A 16,185-nucleotide genomic window follows, 5' to 3' on the forward strand; every position below is an offset into this window, starting at 1 on the left:
GAGCATTTTTCTTAGGCAAAAGACTAGTTACATGGACTAGCAAGAAACAAAACTAGATTTCTCAATCTACTGCTCAAGCTTTGTTGGCATAAAGTTATTTTCCATTACTGACAACACCGAGTAATACAGTTCACACTGAGTAACACAGTTCAAATTGAGCACTGGCAACACAATTCAAACCGAGCACTGGAGACACAGTTCAAACCAAGGACTGAAGACACAGTTTAGATCGAGCATCAAAGACACAGTGTCAACCGAGTAAAGTTGCACTTAGTGTCAACCGAGTAAAGTTGCACTTAGTGTCAACCAAGTAAAGTTGCACTTAATATTAACTGAGTGAGGAAGCACTCAGTGATAACCGAGCTCAGGAGGTTATCGAAGAAGTTAGTTTCCACCGAGTGACACTATATCTACCGAGTCACCAATGGTTACCGAGTTCCAGGCAACATTGTATGACTAGTATGAACTGAGCCCCTACCTCTATCGAGTGCATGACGATGCCAAGTAACGTAGTGGATGTCGTGTATCAGAAGGTCATCAAGTCTGTCTGAAGAACCCGAGTTTATTTTACTATTTGGCCGACTCAGTTATATTTTGTTTACTTATTTTTGGCCGACCTTGCATGAATAATTATTGGAATGGTATATATATATATAATGTATTGTATCATTAAAGAGATATACACATTTTTGACACATTCAAGAATACACAAGAGATAGCATATTGCAAAAAGGGAGGGACATAAGATATGATATGCAAATTCATCAGTAGAAAAGAATACTCAGCAAGGTCTACCAAGAGTAGAAATGATTTCATCAATCACAGAAGGTGATCTACAATAAAGAACTCAGCCAAATTGTAAGTTGATCTGCTGGTTCATCCTAATAGGTGAATCATTTTTGTAAATCCTTTAACAGGGTAGACTTAACCGTCTTTATTCAAATCTCCTAACAAAGTGCATACTTGTAAAGTATGTTTGTAAATCCTCTAACCGGGTGGATCTAGCAATCCTCTGTGCTCCTAACAGGGCAGATCACTAGAAGTGATCATTGTAAGCCTTAACCAGCCAACTTCATACTGCAGTAATGAAGCTTTGTGGGTATAATCCCCACCCTAGTTTTACTTTCTATTTTTGGAAGGATTCTGGGTCACCAAATCTCTGTGCATATATGGTTTAAATGTTTAATAGTTTTTTATGCAGTAGGATAGATGAGTAAATGTTGTGTATGGTTGACTTAAAAATTTTATTATTACTGATTCACCCCTCCCCTCTCAGTAACCTATTATATCTTGAATATTTCCAACAATTGGTATTAGAGCTTTTTGGTTCTTAGGACAAAGTTTGACAACTTGAGCAAAGATGTAAGTTATGGAGATATTCAGACTGGAGAAAGTTATTGAAAATGAAAAGCTAGATCTAGAAATGGCCATGGTTCAACTCAAAGAAGCAAAGGAGCATCTTTCTCAATCCCTAAAAAGAAGAAAGGAACTTGCAAGACAAATGAATGACCATCACTATGTTGAAGAAAGGATTGAAGATTTATTACCATCAAGTAGTTCAGAAGAAGCTGACAAGGCAATCAAAGAACTTCTAAAAAAGAATGGATCTCTCCAAGAAGAGTTAAGAAAACTCAAAAGAGAACAAGAAGTCCAGTCCATCAGGTTATGTGAAGTTTTGGAATAGAGAAACAAAGCAAATGAAGACTTAGAGGTAAGGAATAATCTATCCCTTCAGCATGAAGATCTTATAGGACAATTATCTAATGCAAATGAAGAAATTATGATTCTAAGATCAGAGAATGAAAGTTTGAGAAATGATTTAATCACTGAGAGACAAATCAATGAAAGTTTGGAAAATGATCTAATCTCTGAAAGGCAAGTCAATGAAAGAATGATGAAATCCCAAGCAGATATGAATCAATTAAATTTGCAAAATGAGCAGAATCTTCATAGACAAAAAGGTAAAGCTGGTCTTGGATACAATGAAGAAGGTGAATCTTCAAAACAAAGTACCCAAAAGAATCAAAAACCTACTTGCAATCACTGTGGAAAGTTAGGTCATACATCAAACAAATGTTGCAGCAATGGAAAAGAAAAATTCAATGGTAAATGTTTCAATTGCAATCAGCATGGTCACAAAGCAAATGAGTGCAAAGAAAAACCAAAATTTGAAGCCAACTGTCACAAATGCAATAAACATGGTCACAAGGCATTCCAATGCAGATCCAAATCATTCAATCTAGCTGAAAAACTTGTCAAAGCCATATTTGGATGGGACTACAACACCTGGTGCAGATGTCACTATTGTGGAGAATATGGACATACTGGCATAAATTGTGCCAGACATCACCTAAGGAAGAAGGACACTACTGTAAGGTGCTATATATGTACAGAACTTGGTCATATAGCTAGAAATTTTATGAATATAGAAAGAATTGAAGATGAAAAGAAAATCAAAGCAGACAACATCTAAAAGAAAATGAAGCAAAAATGGATTCCTAAATCTACTGAACAAGATAAGTCAAGTAATGGCAATGTCACTCAAGAAATGAGTGACTCCATCATTTCCAATTAACATTCATAAAAGAAAGTATGGAATTGCATCCTCCAAGAATCATCCTAAGCAGTTCCAAAGGAAGAAAAATGATCAGATCAGTATGCAGATACACTTTGATCCCAAATCGGTTCAAGACTCAACCGAGTTTGGTTGGGTGCAACAAAGTTTCACTCATCGAGTTGTACCTACCAAGCGAGGTTGGTTCATGACCTTACCGAGTTAGGTCGGTACATCAATGTTTTCTCTTTGTTACCGAATTGATAGTTTCTACCGAGCAAGTGGATGACAACCTATTATTTCATCTACCATCGTACCAAGCATTTATGACGAATGTTTCATCAAAAAGGGCAAAATTTGATCTCATTCTTCACTATGAACTTTGAGCTAAGTTATCTTCTACGATTCAAGAGCAAGCTTAAAGCAATTTTAAGCGAATTTTTTTTTTAAGAGCAAAGAATCTGTTCAGAATTTCTCTTCACTTACCAAGCAACAATGGCATCCAAAAGCAGCAGCTCCAAGGCAAAGAGAGGCTCAAAAATGCTGGTTAAAGGTGTGGAATGGAAGGCACTGAACTTCAAATTGGCACCAGCAATTACAGAATCACTCGACCCTAACGGTACCCAGTCTCGAATTCCTCCAAAGGTACTCCTTGTAAATGATATTCACTCTCATTTCAAATGCTCCATTCAAGAACTTGGAAACCTAGAAATGATAATGCCCTAGGAGAAATGAGCGTAGATGGAAATTTGAAACCCGAGCATAAGCATCTTGAAACAAAATGGTTAACCCACATTTCACATTTGCCAAGAAATTTTCAAATTAAATGGCTTAGGTATGTACTCAATCGGGTTCACAATGGGCAATTGTGGTTAGAGCAACCAGTGCTTATCACAAAGAAAATGATTAACAAGATTATTGGCCTTCCCATATTGAGCAAAGCTAAGACTACCAAAACCCTAGGTCGGGAAGAATTGCAAAGGCTAACCCAGGCAGAATGGGATGGTAGAGGACTTAAGCTCAGTACAGTAGCTGACACTGAGTTAAGATTTGGTATTCACATCATTGCTCATAAAATTTATAGTTCCAGCCGTCCAAACAGTGTACCTTGCGAAGTAGTAGATTTAGCATATAAGGTAGTAAAGAAGAATGTTGAGCTTGATCTGTCTGAATTTCTTTTGTCTCAATTCAAAAAAAATATGGAAAGCATAAGGACTTCAAAGAACAATTCCTGCAAATTTGGTTCACTTTTGATCTGTTTATTTTCCTGTGTTCAAAAGTCTTTTCCATCAAAAGGATTAGTAGTATGGAGAAAAGATATTCCCATTCTTTATCAAATAAATGAGTTTATTGCAGAGTTAGGTGAAAATTTTGACAGTGTTTTGGATAATTACTTTGAATATTTTAAGGAAAGAATGAACAATAGGTTCCAGATTCCACCAAAACTGGTTGAGGAATATAAAGAAGATGTATGCTTTATGGTAGATTGTGACAAAGTATACATAGAAGTAGTCAAGCCCTGAGTTGCATGGGTGAAACCTCTTCCTTATGAGGTTAATATTGATGAAACTAGAGATATCATAGAAGCACTGGTGAATGAACCAGTAGACCCAAAGCAACCAATCTTTGGAACTTATGATGAAGCTAAAGCCAGAATTGAGCTTTCAATCAAAATCCCTCAGGTCATTAGCAAAGGAAAGAGGAAGATTGCAAAGCTAAAAATAGAACTTAGTCCTCTGATGATTACTAAAGGGAAAGGAGAAGATGATGAAGAAGAAGAGGAAACCAAGTCAGAAAAAGAAGAGGAGCCTCAACGAAAGAAAGGTAAGGTAATTATCACCAAACCTAAAAAGCAAGCTACTGCAGTCTTCTCCAGAAGAACAAGACAGGGGAAGAAGGAACCTATATTTTTCAAGCCTCCACTCACATTTGAGGCAAGGTTGGAGCAATTAAAAGAAGGTACTAGCTTCACAAACTTCAAAGCATTGAAGTTTGAGACAAGAACAGAACAGGAGAAAATGCAGATTGAGGAGTTGGTATTAAATAAAATGGGAAGATGGAAATACTCTCCAGACGAGATTGCCTCTCAGATCCCTAAAGAGCCATTGGAGAGGTTGCAACCAAGATGGGAAATTGCAACCAAAACTGTCAAAGATATTTGAGAAAACCTTGAAAAATCTCCTGTCGAGTCTCACTGATGCAGAAGTAAAGAAATCACTGAAAGATCATGAAGGTAATATGATGATTAGATTCCACACTTGTTTGATATTAATCAAAGACATTGAGCATGTTGTCAATGATGCAAAAAACATGTGGAAACATGTCTATCATCTACATAAATCCAGTGAGGATATTGTTGAAATCAAAGGCAATGACAGCAGTGATGATGATGACATTGAAGATATTCTAGGGGATCTGCATTCAATGATGATAAATGTTGAGGAAGAATTCAAGGAAGATGAAATGGAAGAAGACGACAAGGAAATGGAGGAAGAAGAAGTTGATCAAGCTAAGGAGGAAGATGATCCTGTAAAAATTGTAGCCAAAGTCATTGCATCTCTTCCTCACTCTCCATCTAAAGCAGCTACATCAACTGCGGAGATAGCCTCTACTAGTGAGATTGTGTGCACAACAGCTTCATCAATTGCTCAATATTCACCTGTCTCCTCTCAGCTCTAGGTACCATCTATGCAAGTGTCTACCACTTCATTAACTGAGCTGCAGCCATCTTCATTAACTGAGGCATCATCAACTACAACAGTAAGTTCATCAGGCATATCAACTTCTACTGCAGAGTGTACAGTAAGATTACCCATTAGTACTTCAATTTTGGCAACTTCATCTGCTCCAATTTTTGCATCTATTAGTTCTCCCATACCAACCTGTACATCAATCTTGGGAAGAACATCAATTTTTGATACTGTTAGCACTTCTCTCAGTTTTCCTCTAGCTAGTCCTATTCTAGTTTTGTCAGCCAGTCCAACCTCATCAACTATTGTTTCAGATTCAAAGGGAAAAGGTGAAGTCACTGCAGGAAAAGAAAAAAGATACATGATTTCCAGCAAGGCAGTGGATGAGGAAATAGACTTGGATAAGGACATTATCATTCCTAAGATAGATCTGGATAATGCATCAGTTGATAAAATGAGAATGGTCAGTCAGCTATTAGATTAGAAGGCAAGACAAAAACAACTGAGGCATGAGAGAGACCAGGAATATAGTATTATTGAAAGTGCTAAGAATATTCTAGCAGAGGCTATAGGTGTTGAAGTAGATTCTACTCAACACATTTTGATTCAGTTAGAAGAGGCTGTATATAAATTCAATGAGGATACCTCCAGCCAAGAAAAAATGATTGAAAAGGCAGAGAAGAAATTTGACAATAAGGTGCTTGAGCACATTGCTCAGCATATTGCATTAAAACAGGTAGAACTGTCTACAATTTTGAGTAATTTTGAACATTCCTTTAATAATGTAACTTCACTTTTTGGAAAACTATGTGATGTTACCGAGTATACTAAGGAAATCAAATAAAAGTTGAATAAAATTGATGAGGATATGAAGGTCACTGCACAAATGTTGCAGCTTGACCACAGTTCAAGTTCATCCCATCATCATAGAATAAGATTTTTGTCAGAGAAATAGGCAGAATTGTTGAGAGAGGAAGCAAGGATTAGGTGTACTCTGATTGACATCCAAAATATGATCCTTCCTGTCATGGACACAATGCAAAAGCATATTGCCCATTCCAAAACATTGATTCATGACAAAAACTTCTCAATTGCAGATCATATGATTGAACTCTCTGCAGAAGTTCAAATAGCACTCTCCACCAGCAAACTTTTGCAAGAAAATTGGGATAAGACATTGGCTCTTATTCTCAAGGTACATTCTAAGTTTATCTCTCATTTTGGACTCTCTATGTAAATATATATTGTTTAATTTGGCATTATTGTCAAAAAGGGGGAGATAGCACACTCCAGGAGATAAAAGATAAAATTGTGAAAATATGTGTAATGACTTGTAAATACTATGCATATTGTATGGGGGAGATACATGTAAGAAAAATATGTGTAAATAAGACTTGCAAAGAGCAATTTTGAAAATTCAGAACTGTATGTCCATTTTTTGTACATAAACTTTGAATCATAATTGTTTTTGTCACTAATGCCAAAGGGGGAGATTGTTGGCATAAAGTTATTTGCAATTAGTGACAACACCAAGTAATACAGTTCACACCGAGTAACATAGTTCAAACCAAGCACTGGCAACACAGTTCAAACTGAGCACTGGAGACACAGTTCAAACTGAGCACTGAAGACACAGTTCAAACCGAGCATCAAAGACATAGTGTCAACTAAGTAAAGTTGCACTTAGTATTAACCGAGTGAGGAAGCACTCAGTGATAATCGAGCTTAAGAGGTTATCGAAGAAGTTAGTTTCCATCGAGTGACACTATATCTACTGAGCCACCAATGGTTACCAAGTTCTAGGCAACATTGTATGACTAGTATGAACCAAGCCCCTACCTCTACCAAGTGCATGACGATGCCGAGTAACGTAGTGGATGCCGCGTATCAGAAGTTCATCAAGTCTGTCTAAAGAACCCAAGTTTATTTTACTATTTGGCCAACTCAGTTATATTTTCTTTACTTATTTTTGGCCGACCTTGCATGAATAGTTATTGGAATGGTATATATATATATATATATATATATAATGTATTGTATCATTAAAGAGATATACACATTTTTGACACATTCAAGAATACACAAGAGATAGAATATTGTAAAAGGGGAGGGACATAAGATATGATATGCGAATTCATCAGCAGAAAAGAGTACTCAGCAAGGTCTACCAGGAGCAAAAATGATTTCATCAATCACAGAAGGTGATCTACAATAAAGAACTCAGTCAAATTGTAAGTTGATCTGTTGGTTCATCCTAATAGGTGAATCATTTTTGTAAATCCTTTAACAGGGTAGACTTAACCGTCTTTATTCAAATCTCCTAACAGAGTGCATACTTGTAAAGTATGTTTGTAAATCCTCTAACCAGGTGGATCTAGCAATCCTCTATGCTCCTAACAGGGCAGATCACCAGAAGTGATCATTGTAAGCCTTAACTGGCCAACTTCATACTACAATAACGAAGCTTTGTGGGTATCATCCCCACCCCAGTTTTACTTTCTATTTTTGGAAGGATTCTGGGTCACCAAATCTCTGTGCATATATGGTTTAAATGTTTAATAGTTTTTTATGCAGCTGGATAGATGAGTAAATGTTGTGTATGGTTGACTTAAAAATTTTATTGTTACTGATTCACCCCTCCCCTCTCAGTAACCTATAATATCTTGAATATTTCCAACAAAGCTTAATATGTTGTTGCTGCAATAAATTGTACAAACATTGTATGGATCAAAGACTTACTCAAAGATATGAAGGAAGAAATCACTAAACTTGTGATACTTTATTGTGATAATACAAGTACCATAAATATATCAAAGAATCCTATGATCCATACAAAGAATAAGCGCATTGCAATCAAATATCATTATTTGAGAGAATTAGTTCAAGATAAAGAGGTGAAGATGGAATATGTCAACACCAACAAAAAATTTGTTGACATCTTCACAAAATTATTACCTGAGGATTCTCATGATTTTTTAAGTGGTAACATAGGGGTGATACCCCTATCAAAAGCTATCTAAGCATGAGAAGTGTCCTACATCAAACAAGCTGATTGACATATGTTACATATTGATGCAGTTGATCTTACTTTAGAAGATGCCTAAAGTAATTAAAAAGATGGAACTACAAATTAGTCACAAGCAATGTGATAGAGGAAGAAACTAAAAATATTCATATCTGCATGTCAAAGAGGGATAAATTTTTGTCAAGAAAAGTGCACTTAGTTTTATGAAAGCTAAGGGAGATAAAAGAAAAACCATGATCTGCCTAGTAAGAGGGAGATAATGTTGAGGGAGATATAAGTAGTGATCAAAAGAGAGTCATAAGGATGAGTTGATTGTTTATTGATCAAAGTAGAATTTTTGTAACCAATTCAAAATATGAAAGTTATTGATAGAGAGGGAGATTTCAATACAAGAAATTATTTTCCTTTTTATTATTTTGATTGGTCATACTAAATAAGATTGGTCAGTTTGGTTTGAAATCAATGCCAAAGAGGGAGATTGTTGAAAATAGATTGCTACAAGTATGATAATTGTGTTTCAATCATTGTTTTGTCACTAATGTGAAACCTACTACTTGCTGGTAAAATAATTGCTTATATGATTTAAGTACTATCATTTTTTTGATTGATGAAGATGATTTGATCAAATGAGGTATCAATAGCACCTAGAGGAAAGGTTGAGTTATGATATGAAAAATAGTACAAGGATCAATTTATACATTGATATTATAGTGCATTGATAATCTACTTAAGATTGTGAAGGTTGGTTACACTTAGTAAGTTTAGAAGAACAAGTTAAACAAATTTTGTCTTCTAAGCTTGACTGAGTGGATAGTAGGTGTTGAGAAAAGTTAGTGCAAGCTAAGTAGAAAATTAGTTGGAGACAAGAAAAGTCAATTTTAGTGTAAGCCAAGTGAAATAGTGTAAGCTAAGTAAAGTTTAATTGATGTCGTGCACCAGTAAACTTTAGTTCATACTAAGTGTTTTGACAGTGGATGTTGAGCAACATAGTATGTGTCAAGCACCAGAAGCTAGTTAATGTCGAGTGTCAACATTATGAGAAAGATTGAGAATTTGATAAATCTGAGATGACAAGTTTGTTTTCTTGGATTGTATGAACCATGTGGAAGATAAGATTAATGAGCTAGTGGCACAGAATTCAAGATGAACCATTTTGAGGTGAATTCAAAGAGGATTGAAGGAGAAGTTACTAGAAGGGAATGAAATGAAATGAGGGGTAAATTCATTGAATCCTATCTAATCCAACCTAACCCCAAAATGGATGATGGAGGTTGAATTGGAAAAATATCTTAATTCTCCATTTATAGTGATGGTTGGATAGAAGCAAGAGTTGAAGTGTGAGAACCTAAGGAAGACAAGGAGTCTAGGGTATTTGCTTCATTCAGTGACCTAAGAGAAGAGACTATATTGGCAAACAAAGTAAGAAGGCTTAAGGGTATGGATGCTTGAAGGATAAACAAGCTAGTAGAGTTGAAAAGTTTTAAAGGAAAGAAAAATGGGGGATTAAAACAAAGATCTATAGTCTACAAATGAAGTTTTAGGTTGTTATTAGATCAATCCATACTATTACTCTTTAATCATTGTATCAATCTAGGGTAGATACTCTAGATTATGATTAACCTGATAGTCATTTGTATATCTTCTAACTTGGTGACATTCCAAGTGAATGATCTAAAATCCTCTAACAAGGCTCACTCCTAAGAGGGTGATTGAAATCCTTTAACCAGGTCACATTTAACACTGTGTATTGTAACCTTTAACAAGGTTGGCCTTTTATAGGGAATCCCTTTAGAAGAGTGAGAATGGGTAGCATGTTATTGGTGGTTTTTCCCTAATTGGGTTACCATGTTAAATCATTGTGTCAAATGTGTTATTGAATCTATTATGTTTCATGTTTACATTTTTGCAAATTGATTTGATAGTAACCTACAAGTTTAAGTGATTTCATAATCTAATGGATGCATGCATGATGAAAATGTTTTATGGATATGGGTTCACTAAGTTGTGAAAAGTTTTAATTGTACATCTAGACTTTGGATAATTGATTCACCCTTCTCTCAATTATTCTAAATAATTCTAGAATCTATTTCATACATTTTCCATTACATGAGCATAGAAGGTTTTGGATTTTTCATCTACTTAATATAGATTTAGATTTATGTTTTAGGAACTAGTATCACATAGATGAATCTGAGGTTTACCCACCTAGGTTTTACAAACCCTAAAGTGAAGAATGATTTTAGCCTTAAAGTTGTCATGGGTTCTAAACAAATTATGTCCATCATAGGAGTTAGCTACCCTTAGATGTACTTTAATCTTGGCTACCTAGTAGTTGAAAAGATTTTTAAACTAGAAGCCAACATATCCAAATAGCTTTAGGTTCAGATCATTGAACTCACTATCCTACTGGCCTTATCACTATCCTTTTCAAAATACTACCAATTTTAGAATAACTTTTACTTCTCTAATATGCTCTTTACTAGAACTATATGCTCTTCTAATCTTGATACCATATCACTGACCTTGCATCTAACCCCTTAGATTGCTTAGTCGCATATATTCTTGCTCATACGTTCATTTATTTATACTCTTATGTTACAACTAAGGAAACAATCCTTCATTATACCAAGTCCTAGAAAATAATTCCTAAACCAACCTCAAGCCTTCCCATCTTACAAATACAAAATAGGACTTAATTAAGATATTATAATAAATGTTACATTAAAATTTCATAATTACAAGTAACTTTTGGTGGTCTTCTTTTACAAGTCTTCTCACATGCCAAATTTGACTTTGTGTGATCAACCTCATCATTTTTAGGATGGCTTCTTCCACTATCTAACTGTGCTTCTCTAGATTATATCTCTATCAGGAGATATAATCCAAATACTAGAAATTACCTTCTATGAACTTTGTCTGCACATAGTCTTCTATAAATATCACATAACTATTACTAGTCTTCATCTTTTTATATATGTGGTTAACCTCATCATCAGGACACTCTATAGAACATTGAGATAAGTTTGCACATCCTCATTCTCAATCCTCAAACCATGTTGTCACATCCAATATTTTTAACTCAATAACTTTCTTAGGAATAATTATATGTTGAGATCAATGACAAACTCAATCATGAATGCAACATATGGACATGTTGTCAATCTTCCAAAACTGTTGATACTTTCCCATAGGACTATTATTAGCATTCCTACTAACAATCTCCCCCTTTGGAATTCATGGCAACATAGATGAAAAAAATATAAGTTCCAACAATTAGTAACTTCTATAACTTATGTTGTATCTTATCTTTTCAAATCCTCTTCATCAATCAATCAATTATCTTGTGATTTCTTCTTCATTGATTAGTTTCTCCCCCATTATCTAGGAGATGTTTTTCTATACAAATTCTCCCCCATTGACATTAATGACAAAGCTATCATTATGCCAATTTACTACTCAAAGTCTTTATTTTCTCTATTGACATTAAAATTTTGTCAATCTACAACTCAAAGTCTTTAACTAGCTCATTTGTTCAAAGAAATTGTTTAAATACTTAGATTTCTTACTAACTCAACTCATTCAACTACTCTTCCATACATGAAGCATCAAACATCCAATCTAGATAATCATAGTGCTCTATTACCACTGGACTGATACATTTCTTACATCTTCTACTTAGAGGTAGGAATGGGTATAAACTTTAACATACCACACAAATATTAAAAAGTATCCTTTGGAAAGGCCTTAGTGAATATATCTACAATCTTCTCATTAGTATTCACATACTCCAATCAAATTTCCTTTTCTGCAACTTTTTCTCTCAGAACATGATACTTCATAGATATATGCTTAGTATTAGAATGCAATACATGATTCTCAGACATGTTCAATGTATGATAATGGGTTCCTTAAACTCAATTCTGATAGCCTTTAGCATCTTGCTTCATCCAAATTATCTGATTATAGTTACTAGTTGATGCCGCATAGTCTACTTATGTTATACTTTGTGAAGTGCAATATTGTTTCTTATATGGCCAAGAAACCAATCTTCCTCTAAGGAAAAATGCTTCACCACTTGTATTTTTTTGTCATCTACACTCCCTACCCAATCTACATTAGTGTATGTGCATAAGGTGAAATTACATGTGATCTCTCATACCATAGACAAAAAGCAAGTGTACCTTTCAAATATCATAATATTCTTTTTACTACTACATAGTGTGATTCTCTATGATCATCTTGGAATCTTGCCATAATTCCAAGAACATTTTCTATGTCTGGTTAGTGTGAGTTAGATATTGTAAACTTCCAATCATATATCTCTACCTCTTTTTCTCAACTTTAGGAGCTTCATCATTGCTAGATAACTTGTGAGTAGTTATCATAGGTGTACCAATAGGCTTACAACTCTCTAGACCAAATCTCTTCAACAAATCTTTCAAATACTTAGTTTGAGAAATGAAAATACCTTCACTATTTTGCACAACCTACAAACCCAAGAAGTACTTTTTTTAACCAATCATACTCATCTCAAAATCATTTTTTATCTCTTTAGCAAACTTATCACTTTCTTCATTATTTCCCCCAAAGATTATATCATCCACAAATATAATGATAACTAGCAAACAATTCTCAATTTCTTTCAAATAAAAGTTACTATCTGTAGTACCTTTTGCAAATCCCAATTGTGCAAAGTACTTGTCTAACCTTTCATACCAAGTTCTAGGTGCTTTCTTTAATCAATATAATGTTTTCTTCAACTTGCAAACCATGTCTTTTTCTTCAGTCAATGGAAAACCTTTAGGCTACTCTATGTAGACTTCCTCTTCAAGTTCTCCATTTAGAAATGCTAACTTTACATCCATCTAATATAACTTAAAAAATTTGTTTTCTGCATAAGCCAAAACCATCCTTACTACTTCAATTCTGGCTATAGCTGCACATGTCTCTTTATAGTCTATTCCCTCTTGATGTGAATAAACTTTACATATCTATCTTGTTTTGTTCCTCACAAATTCTTGTTCATTCATCTTGTTTCTAAACACCCATTTGGTTCCAATAACATTCATGTCTTTGGATCTTGGAATTAATTCCCAAGTACCATTCTTCTCAATTTGTTCTAATTCTTCCTTCATTATTTCTAATCTAATTTTCATCTTTGTAGGCTTCAGCTGTAGTCTTGGCTTCAACTTGAGATAATAAAAACAATTCTTCATGTACCTTGTATCTTTTCTTAACTTCTCTTTCTTTTTTCCCAATAATCTTCTCTAGAGGGTGGTTCTTGATCAGATTCTTATAGGTGTGGCTGCCTCAACTCTTGCTTCAACTCTAGGTTCCTCTACTTGCTCCACATTTTGATTCTCATTTTGAAAATCATTCTTTGATTCTCATTTTGAAAATCATTATTAGTGTCAAGAAATAACTCAACATTTTCATGGTTAGTTCTAGGACCAATTTCTTCATTAAATTATAATCAAGTATTCTTTCTTGAATTTTGAATTGTTCATCTACTTTAACATTTTTGCTCTCAACAATGTTATTAGTTTTCTAATTGAAACATCTATATGCCTTTATTTTTAATGAATAACCAAGAAATATATCTCTATCACTTCTAGAATCAAACTTCCTAATATCATCATCTCTCTTAATATAAAACTTACTTCCAAAGATTTTGAGATCCTTAACTGATGTGGATTGCTAAAACATATTTCATAAGGTGTTTTTTTCATACCTTCTCTAATCTGCACTCTATTCATCGTGTATACTATTGTATTCATTTTTTATTTCAAAAATATCTTTGATATATCCATCTCAAACATCATTTCTCTAGTTGCTTCAGATACATGTCTATTCCTTCTTTCTAAAAGATCATTTTATTCATGTGTTCTAGGGGATAAACACTATATCCTAATGCAATTTTCTTTATAAAAGATGTTCAACTCATTTGATGTAAATTCTCCACCTCTATAAGATCTTAAACACTTAATCTTAAGTTTGGATTCATTCTCAGCTCTATTCTTGAATATTTTAAACTTCAAAAATGCTTCACACTTTTCTTTAAGAAATTCTACCCACATCATTCTAGTGAAATCATCAACAAAAATAATAAATTACCTTTCATCATAAAATTCTCTTATCTTTGTAGGACCACTCAGATTTGTATGCACTATCCCCATATTTGTTGTAGTAGTAAACTTCTTGCTAGGAAAAGGTTTTTTCTTCTACTTTTCCATCACACTCTTTGGACATTATGATATTAGGCTTTTCATTCTTAGACAAATATCTTACTACACATGTAGTGCTAACCTTCACAATATTATCAACCTTTATATGACAAAACCTTTTATGCCACAACCAAGTGTTCTCAACCTTAGCAACCAAACATGTTTCCTCAATAGGATTTAACTAAAATATATTACTTTTGGATCGTGTACCAATGCCAATCATCTTACCATCTTTGTCCTTAATAACATAAGTCTTCTCATTGAACTACAACTAATATCTCTTGTCAACAAGTTTTGCAACACTCAAAATATTATGCTTTAAGTCATCAATAAAATAAACATCAATGATATTAGTTTTCTAATCAAGAGTAATAGAAACTATTCCCTTGATATGGAAAGTTGCATTATTTCCAACTCTGACAACTCCATCATAATTGTTAAACTTGAAAAATTTAATCATATCACTAGTCATATGATGTGAACAACCACTATCAATAATTTAATCAAATTTCTTTTCTACTTATGACACTAATGCTCTTTCTTCTCTAACTTATTTTTTAGGATTTTCCTCTTTAATAGAAGAAAATCCTAATTTTTCTTCACTTCAGTTGCTAACTTTTCTTTAGGTTCTTCATTTTCATACAAATAATTTTTAGGTCTTCTAATTTTAAAGTTCTTATATTTTTGAACTCTATTAGGACATTTATAAGCATAATGACCATAACTATCACAATTCCAACATCTAAATATTTTCTCAATGCATGGCTCTCTCCTTACAAGAAAGGAAACTCTCTCTTTAATGATTTTATCTTCCTTTGATTTTTTTGTACTACTACTAGTATAGTTTCCATATTGTTTCAAATTGAATTTCATTGCTTCCAATCTTCCAAGAAGATTCTCTCTAGTGAATTTCTCAGTCAAGGGTATCACCTGTTCAATCATCTGTGTTATCTGTATAAATGTTAGTGATAGTATTTTCAAGATCTTCTAGACAACTTCATCTTCATTTTTAGTAGTTCCTCAAGCTTTGATTCCTGCAATAGTTTTTGATATTTGACCAACATAGCTTCTAATAGATTCATCTTTCATCATCTTAGTATCTTGAAATAAGCATATCAAAATTTTTAATCCAACTCTCTTAGCATGTTTATCTCCTTCAAAAGTACCTTCTAAGGCTATCCAAATTTCATGATCTATTTTTCAAAAAAAATTCCTAACATTACTCACTATGTGGAAGAGATGAAAGTATAGCTTCTCTAGAATTCATGTTACACATAAATATCTCTCTTTTTTCCTTAGAACATTCTTCAATGTTGTCATCTCCAATTATCCCCTTATGTGTCTTTGTAATAAGACAATATCCTAGACCCATACACAACAAGTGTGACTTCATCTTTTCCTTCCAACTATCATAGTTAGTTCCATCAAACTTGGGACTTTCTTTTTTGTATTTGTACATCATGGATCTCCTTAAGATGTTAAGCCTCTTCTTCAATGACCTAATGCTCTGATAACAATTATTAGAAAGTAAATTCCACCAAGATAAATGAGAGGGAGGGTGAATTATTTATATAAACAAAAAAAAATTCTTCAATCTTATTAATTCTTAACCATGTGAGTAATAAAAACATCAACCATAAAGAGATACACATACAAAATGACACAAGATATGTTAACTAGGGAAACCCTTGA

The sequence above is a fragment of the Cupressus sempervirens genome, chromosome 2 (genome assembly GCF_028749045.1).
Source record: "Cupressus sempervirens isolate cs-2001-9-10 chromosome 2, ASM2874904v1, whole genome shotgun sequence".
Lineage (NCBI taxonomy): Eukaryota > Viridiplantae > Streptophyta > Pinopsida > Cupressales > Cupressaceae > Cupressus > Cupressus sempervirens.